The sequence below is a fragment of the Lagenorhynchus albirostris genome, chromosome 11 (genome assembly GCF_949774975.1).
Source record: "Lagenorhynchus albirostris chromosome 11, mLagAlb1.1, whole genome shotgun sequence".
NCBI lineage: Eukaryota > Metazoa > Chordata > Mammalia > Artiodactyla > Delphinidae > Lagenorhynchus > Lagenorhynchus albirostris.
In genome coordinates, this window is record NC_083105.1 from 14,895,748 (window position 1) to 14,901,770 (window position 6,023).

Consider the following 6,023-nt stretch of genomic DNA (forward strand, 5'->3'; position numbering starts at 1 on the left):
AGCAGATGGATGACACAGGATCAGAAAGTGCAGTGACAGTAACTTCTAGCTCGGCGTTTTGCAGGCAGTGTACAGCAAGGCACTGGAAGGTTAGTTATAAAAGGGTTCACCGCTCAAACGTGTTTAGGAAACACTGTTTTTTGTTTGTTTCTTTTCTGAGATTGATAGTACATATCAAAGGCTCTTGGAATTCCTGCAGTAAAGAAATTAGCTTTAACTTTGTTTAACCCACACTTATTTGACTAAACCAGTTAACTGCAGAGCTGGAAAATGTAACCCTGACTCCCTTCCCAATGCTTTCTCCTACATCAGGCTCCTGTCATGATTAGATGGGGTGCAGGGGTGTCCCAAATCTCCAAGCACCTGGTGCTAGAAACATTGTAGGTGCCAGACCAGCCTCCTGGCTCCAAAGAGCCGAGGAGAATCCAACATAGCCATGCTATCCCCTTACAGCCCACTTTGCAACCTGAGGCACGTCTTCCCCTCACTGTTCATAGGGAAGGGGGAGAGGGAGGTAAAAATGAAAGCGTCCTTGGCCTGGCGCTGCATTCTGAACAAAAGAGTGCAGAAAACTGTCGGGCAGGATGTAACACCACAAAGCCACGTGTTTTAGAAGATTGAGAACACAGGAAATACGTGAGGCGATCGTCACTCTTCTACACTGGAAATTAAGATTGGAAGAAAAAAATCAAACTATCTCACCCAATTCTCAGTAATAAAACACAGCCCAAAATACACAACAAAGTGGTGATAGGCTAGACAAAGTTTCTCAAAGCATGAGACATGGCCAGTGTGCATAGCTAGCTTCATTTCAGACCAAAGGATTCAGAATTTCTGGTCATAAGGCCCAGAACCTGTATCTTTGTCAATCTCCCTAAGTATTTTGAATGCACGTTGAAGTTAGACCAGCAGCCCTGCCCTGAGCTGTGTGGGGAAGGTGAGAAACAGTACCGGTGTGGAAGCGTCACAGCCAGGGCCCACTCCTTGGGTGAGCACAGCTAGTGGCTCCATAAACCGTGATTACATGGCTTAACTTTTCCCACTTTCCCATATTCTGTCCCTTGTCCCTAAAAACATCCCAACATTCAAACCATATTTCCCAGATATTCCAGTAGAATATCAAACTCATTTCTCAGGCCAGGCATCCTTGTTTTTATAACCATGCACAGAAGATTCCATGACATGAGACAAGTTTATAACCAACACATGGCAATAAATTTTCCCATCAGTCTGTGTATGAGTACAGAGACCAAGAATGGTCCTTTGGAGACCGTTGATCCCCAAAATGGACTCTTTTCTCACGTAGGCTAGCACATGTTCCCTCCAAGCATTTAACCTTTAATAATTGTGATATTTTTTAATGGGAAAGAACAAAATGAAAGGGGGAAGGGAGTCACTCTGTAGAGAGTCTGAAAGGTTGTGTTTGTTATTTTTTGCTCTGTTTCACAACCTTGGCCCAAGGAAAGGCTAGCATTTTCCGTCCAAGGTGACCTGGTGAGGCTGAAACATGACAAAGATCCATTTGGTTGTGCTGACATGTAGCACAATGAAGAGAGAATTTCCAATGCAGCCTCAGTAGACACCTCCACCAGCCGGAGAAAATATCTTCTTCCAGATCTTCCTCCTAACAGCATGATAAAAGGGTACTGTCATCTAATTGTCAAATCAGCTTTCGAGGGATACTGGAATCTGCGTATCCTTTCTCTTGCATTAATCCCCTGGGTCCTCTTCATCATTACCACACTGCCCCCCCGTTCAGTCCCTGCTGATGGAGCAGTTAGTTCTACCATTCCAGAATTTCAGGGGTTATAGGCCTTCATTCCCATGGTAACAAATACAGTAGCAAATCCCATGAGCCTGAACTTCAGCTACCTTCTGGAAGTTCTCATCTGAATTTGCAGTGGAAGGAGCTCGAGGGGAAGGCAAGCCGGCGCCAGCATCTCGTGAACGAGCTACGTGGGCACAGCACAGCGCACGCCTTGTTCGGCACACGGTGTGCAGGATGTGTGTTAGGTTGGCCCTCCTAGAAAACTATGAAATTAACAAAACGTAAACAAAGTGTTCAGAGAGAAGAAAAAGGCTGTTTTTCTACGAGTATCAATGTGAGGAAATCACTTGCCCAGGAAGAGAATCAAACCAACAGAGAGATTGGTAAGAAGCTGAAGAGAATCTGTGGCCGCTTTTTAACCTACGGGAGAAAGCAGAGCAGAAGGCTGAGACCTCCCCCGTGGTGAGCGTGGCCCACACAGGTGAGTTGGCTGCGGGGCCACTGAGGCTGGGAGCTGAAGGGACCAGGTGCCACTGTCAGCATCAGTCAGGAGGTGCAGCGAGCAGACCAGGACAATACGAAGGCTTGTCCAGCAAAGACCCGGGGGTCCCATCCAGACCACACAGCAGGCCACAGCAGAGCCCAGCTCGAGCCACCCTGTAGGCACGCAGTGTTCTTTCAGAGCCCTGCCCCTCCCAGTGCCTCTTTCAACTTCATAGAACAAGTTGGTGGCTCATTTGGTTGTGTGTGTTTAGAATCTGTGAAAGGATGCAAGTTAGAGTCCCAGTGTAAGCAAGTTAAGTCAGCCTCGCAGATACAAGCAGTAACTTAATTATGCTGGAGGAATAGCTCAGAGCCTAAGAGCACTTGCACATGCATCGCATGGTTTTCTTTACCCAAGAGAACAAGCAGGCTGGTTGCTGACTATCCCCCCTGAGTGTCAAAAGCTGTCCTCGACTCCAGAGCAGCCGTGGATTAAATTCCATTTCAGTCTAATATTTACACTCTAATAGAAGGGGGCACTTTGGGTTTGGTTGGAGACAAATTGCAAGGTTGGGTGACAAACAAGTCAAACCAGTCCATTAACCAAACACAATGCATAAAGGGCACAGAGGCTCCCTTGTGTTTCCACAGACAAAATATGCAGCCCCAAGAGGTGAGACTTCTAGACTGTGTTCATGACCCTCAACTGGCAGGCCAAGAGGGAAAGATGAAAAGTTTTTTGAAATTTCAGTGTATTATTTCTTTAAGGTAAAACCAATGTAAAACTAAACATTCTTCTTACAATTGTGTGTGTGTGTGTGTGTGTGTGTGTGTGTGAGAGAGAGAGAGAGAGAGAGAGAGAGAGAGAATTCTTTAAAATCCTAAATACGTTTCATTATTTCTATTCTGCTTGGTCCTCCTGCTTTAATTCCAATTTCCAAACTCCATATTTTAAGTATCTGCTCTGTGGTCTTTTGTTGAGTTTAGAGCAGAAGCAAGTTAACATCTCCTTGCCTCTCAATTAGCATTTTACCTGTTTTGCTATGGGATAGCAGAAACTTAAGTGCTATAACCTATTGGGGAATCCCAAGAGAGCCATTAAGTTAGTTAAGATGAACCCTTATGTCACATGACCTAACTAGTACTTCCCGTATCTGATCTCCTACAGTCAACTGGAGGCTATCCGAAGGGGGATTAACCACACTCACAGCACAGTGGAGAGCTGGGACCTGCCTGGCCCCTCCCTGAGGCTCAGCTACTGCCCAGGGTAGGAGCAAGACAAGCCTTGGCTCAGGGCCCCAGGTATAGGGAGCAGAGGGAGAGTGGAGGAATTACAGAGATATTAAGCTAAACAGTGATCTCAGGAATTGGAGAGAGGCAAGCAAGAGTGAGAGAGGACAGACTTCAACTGTTTGTACATAGGGAATCACAAAATCTTACATTGTTAAGAGAGGATACCTCCCATGATTTGATTTCCAGCTATGCCAAACCAGAGCTCTCATTTATAAATGGCCGGGGTTGGGGGTGGGGGGGAGAAAATCACTAAGGCTACAAGCCAGTGATGTGGAGTGCATCTTACACAGCGTTCTACACCAGCAGTCCCCAACCATTTTAGTGCCAGGGACCGGTTTCATGGAAGACAATTTTTCCACGGACCAGGGGAGAGGGGGGATGGTTTCAGGATGATTCAAGCCATTACATTTATTGTGCACTTTATTATTATTACATTGTAATGTATAATGAAATAGTTACACAGCTCACCATAATGCAGAATCAGTGGGAGCCCTGAGCTTGTTTTCACTTGCCACTCACTGATAGGGTTTTGATGTGAGCTGTAAGCAATTGATTTATTATGGTCTCTGTGCAGTCAAACCTCTCTGCTAATGATAATCTGTACTTGTAGCCACTCCCCAGCGCTAGCATCTCCACCTCAGCTCCACCTCAGATCATCAGGCATTAGATTCTCATAAGGAGTGGGCAACCTAGGTCCCTCACATGCGCTGTTCACGGTAGGGTCCATGCTCCTATGAAAATCGAATGCCGCCGCTGGCCTGACAAGGTGGAGCTCAGGCGGTAATGTGAGCGACGGGGAGCGGCTGTAAATAGATGAAGCTTCGCTCGCTCACCTCCTGCTGTGCAGCCCGGTTCCTAACAGGCCACAGACTGGTACCGGTCCATGGCCCAGGGGTTGGGGACCCCTGCTCCACACTATCTTCTATCACAATACATCAAAGTGGTGTCAGAAAGTCACGCAGTGAACAGGCTATGACCAAACAATGACTTCATTCTCATCATACACCAGCAACACATAAAACTCAAGTCTCAGTCTAATGAAAAGAATGTAGATTTTACAAGCTTCTGACTATAAAGCTAGTCAAGAAGAAAAGCTTCGATGGTGGTTTAAAGAATTCAGAATAAACTATTGGGAGGACCACAAATTTAGGTGTGTGACACACCACTGGTATCCTAAACTGAGAGATCTGTCACGTAGGATAGTAAGTCCGAGGTGAGGTCGGAAAGTAGCACCTGTATCTGCAGGACACCAACACCATTCACGAACCTCTCAAGGACCACTCGAAAATGAATGCATTTTGAAAACTGTTTTATAGTATATGGTGCTTCTGGTCATCACTATGTCCTTCCATCTCCACTACACACACACACCCCACGTACAGTGCAACCTAACATTATAAGGCCACAGAAAGGTGTACTAGAGAACCAGGATGTTTTTACCCATCGAAGTTTCAGGGTGACTCTTTCAACCCAGACCCAATTAAAGCCATATGGCCTCTGGTGGACACTTTTTTAAAGGCTGTCCTATAGCTCAGATATTACAAAATACCACAGGAAAAAAGAATGTCAACAGCCCTAATCCTTTACCTATACATTAAGCTACTAAAGGTGACATGGCCTCTGGAAAATCGTATTAATTGACTGAATTTTCTACACTGTGAAGGAAAAAAGACAATACATATGTATAGCAAAGAAAAAAAATTCATGTGTACGAATTCATGTGTAGAACTCTAAACATTCTTGTAGCACATAGCATTCCAAGCCATTTCCTTATATGCAAAACAGATTTTTTAAAAAGCAGGAAGACATTGGCAATATTCCTATTTTCTGCAGATACTAACAGTGTTTTATTCCTGTGTTGTGATTCAGATTTTAATCTGTCACTATAGCATGTTTCCAGTAGTTGTTTATGTGCTAAGACATTTGTGTTTGGCCTTTTTCTTGTTGTAGGAAAAATAAAACTTGAAATCTGTGTATTTTAAGTCTTAAAAGCAAAATGTTCTTCAAATAACGAGGATTTCTTTGCAGAACAAGTACCTGAGCAGCACTCAAAGCAGTGTAACTTTGTTGTTAAAATATGTCATCTACTTAGATTACAAATTAGGCTCCAAGCACTCAAAACACAAGGAAAAAGAAGCTATAACTCCACTCCAGAAGAAGCCAGAAACGAGTCCCTAACAACCCAATGGTGGCCAAACAGTGCTGCTTCAGAGCCCAGATTGTTTCAGCACAGAGCCTGAGGAGCAGCTGCTGAGAGAGGGAGGAGGTGGACTGAGCTAGGTGTCCAAAGCACTCACTCCATGTCCAGTTCAACCAAACTAGCTCTGCTTGTATTCATTCCACAAACCAGGCTTCTGTGAACGATTTCAGGTGAAGAAAAGAGTGCCACTACAAAAATAATAATAATCTCCTGCAACAATCTGATGACACCGAATAAGTCCTCTGATTATTCTGAAATGTCCCAAGTCATGCTGTAAAG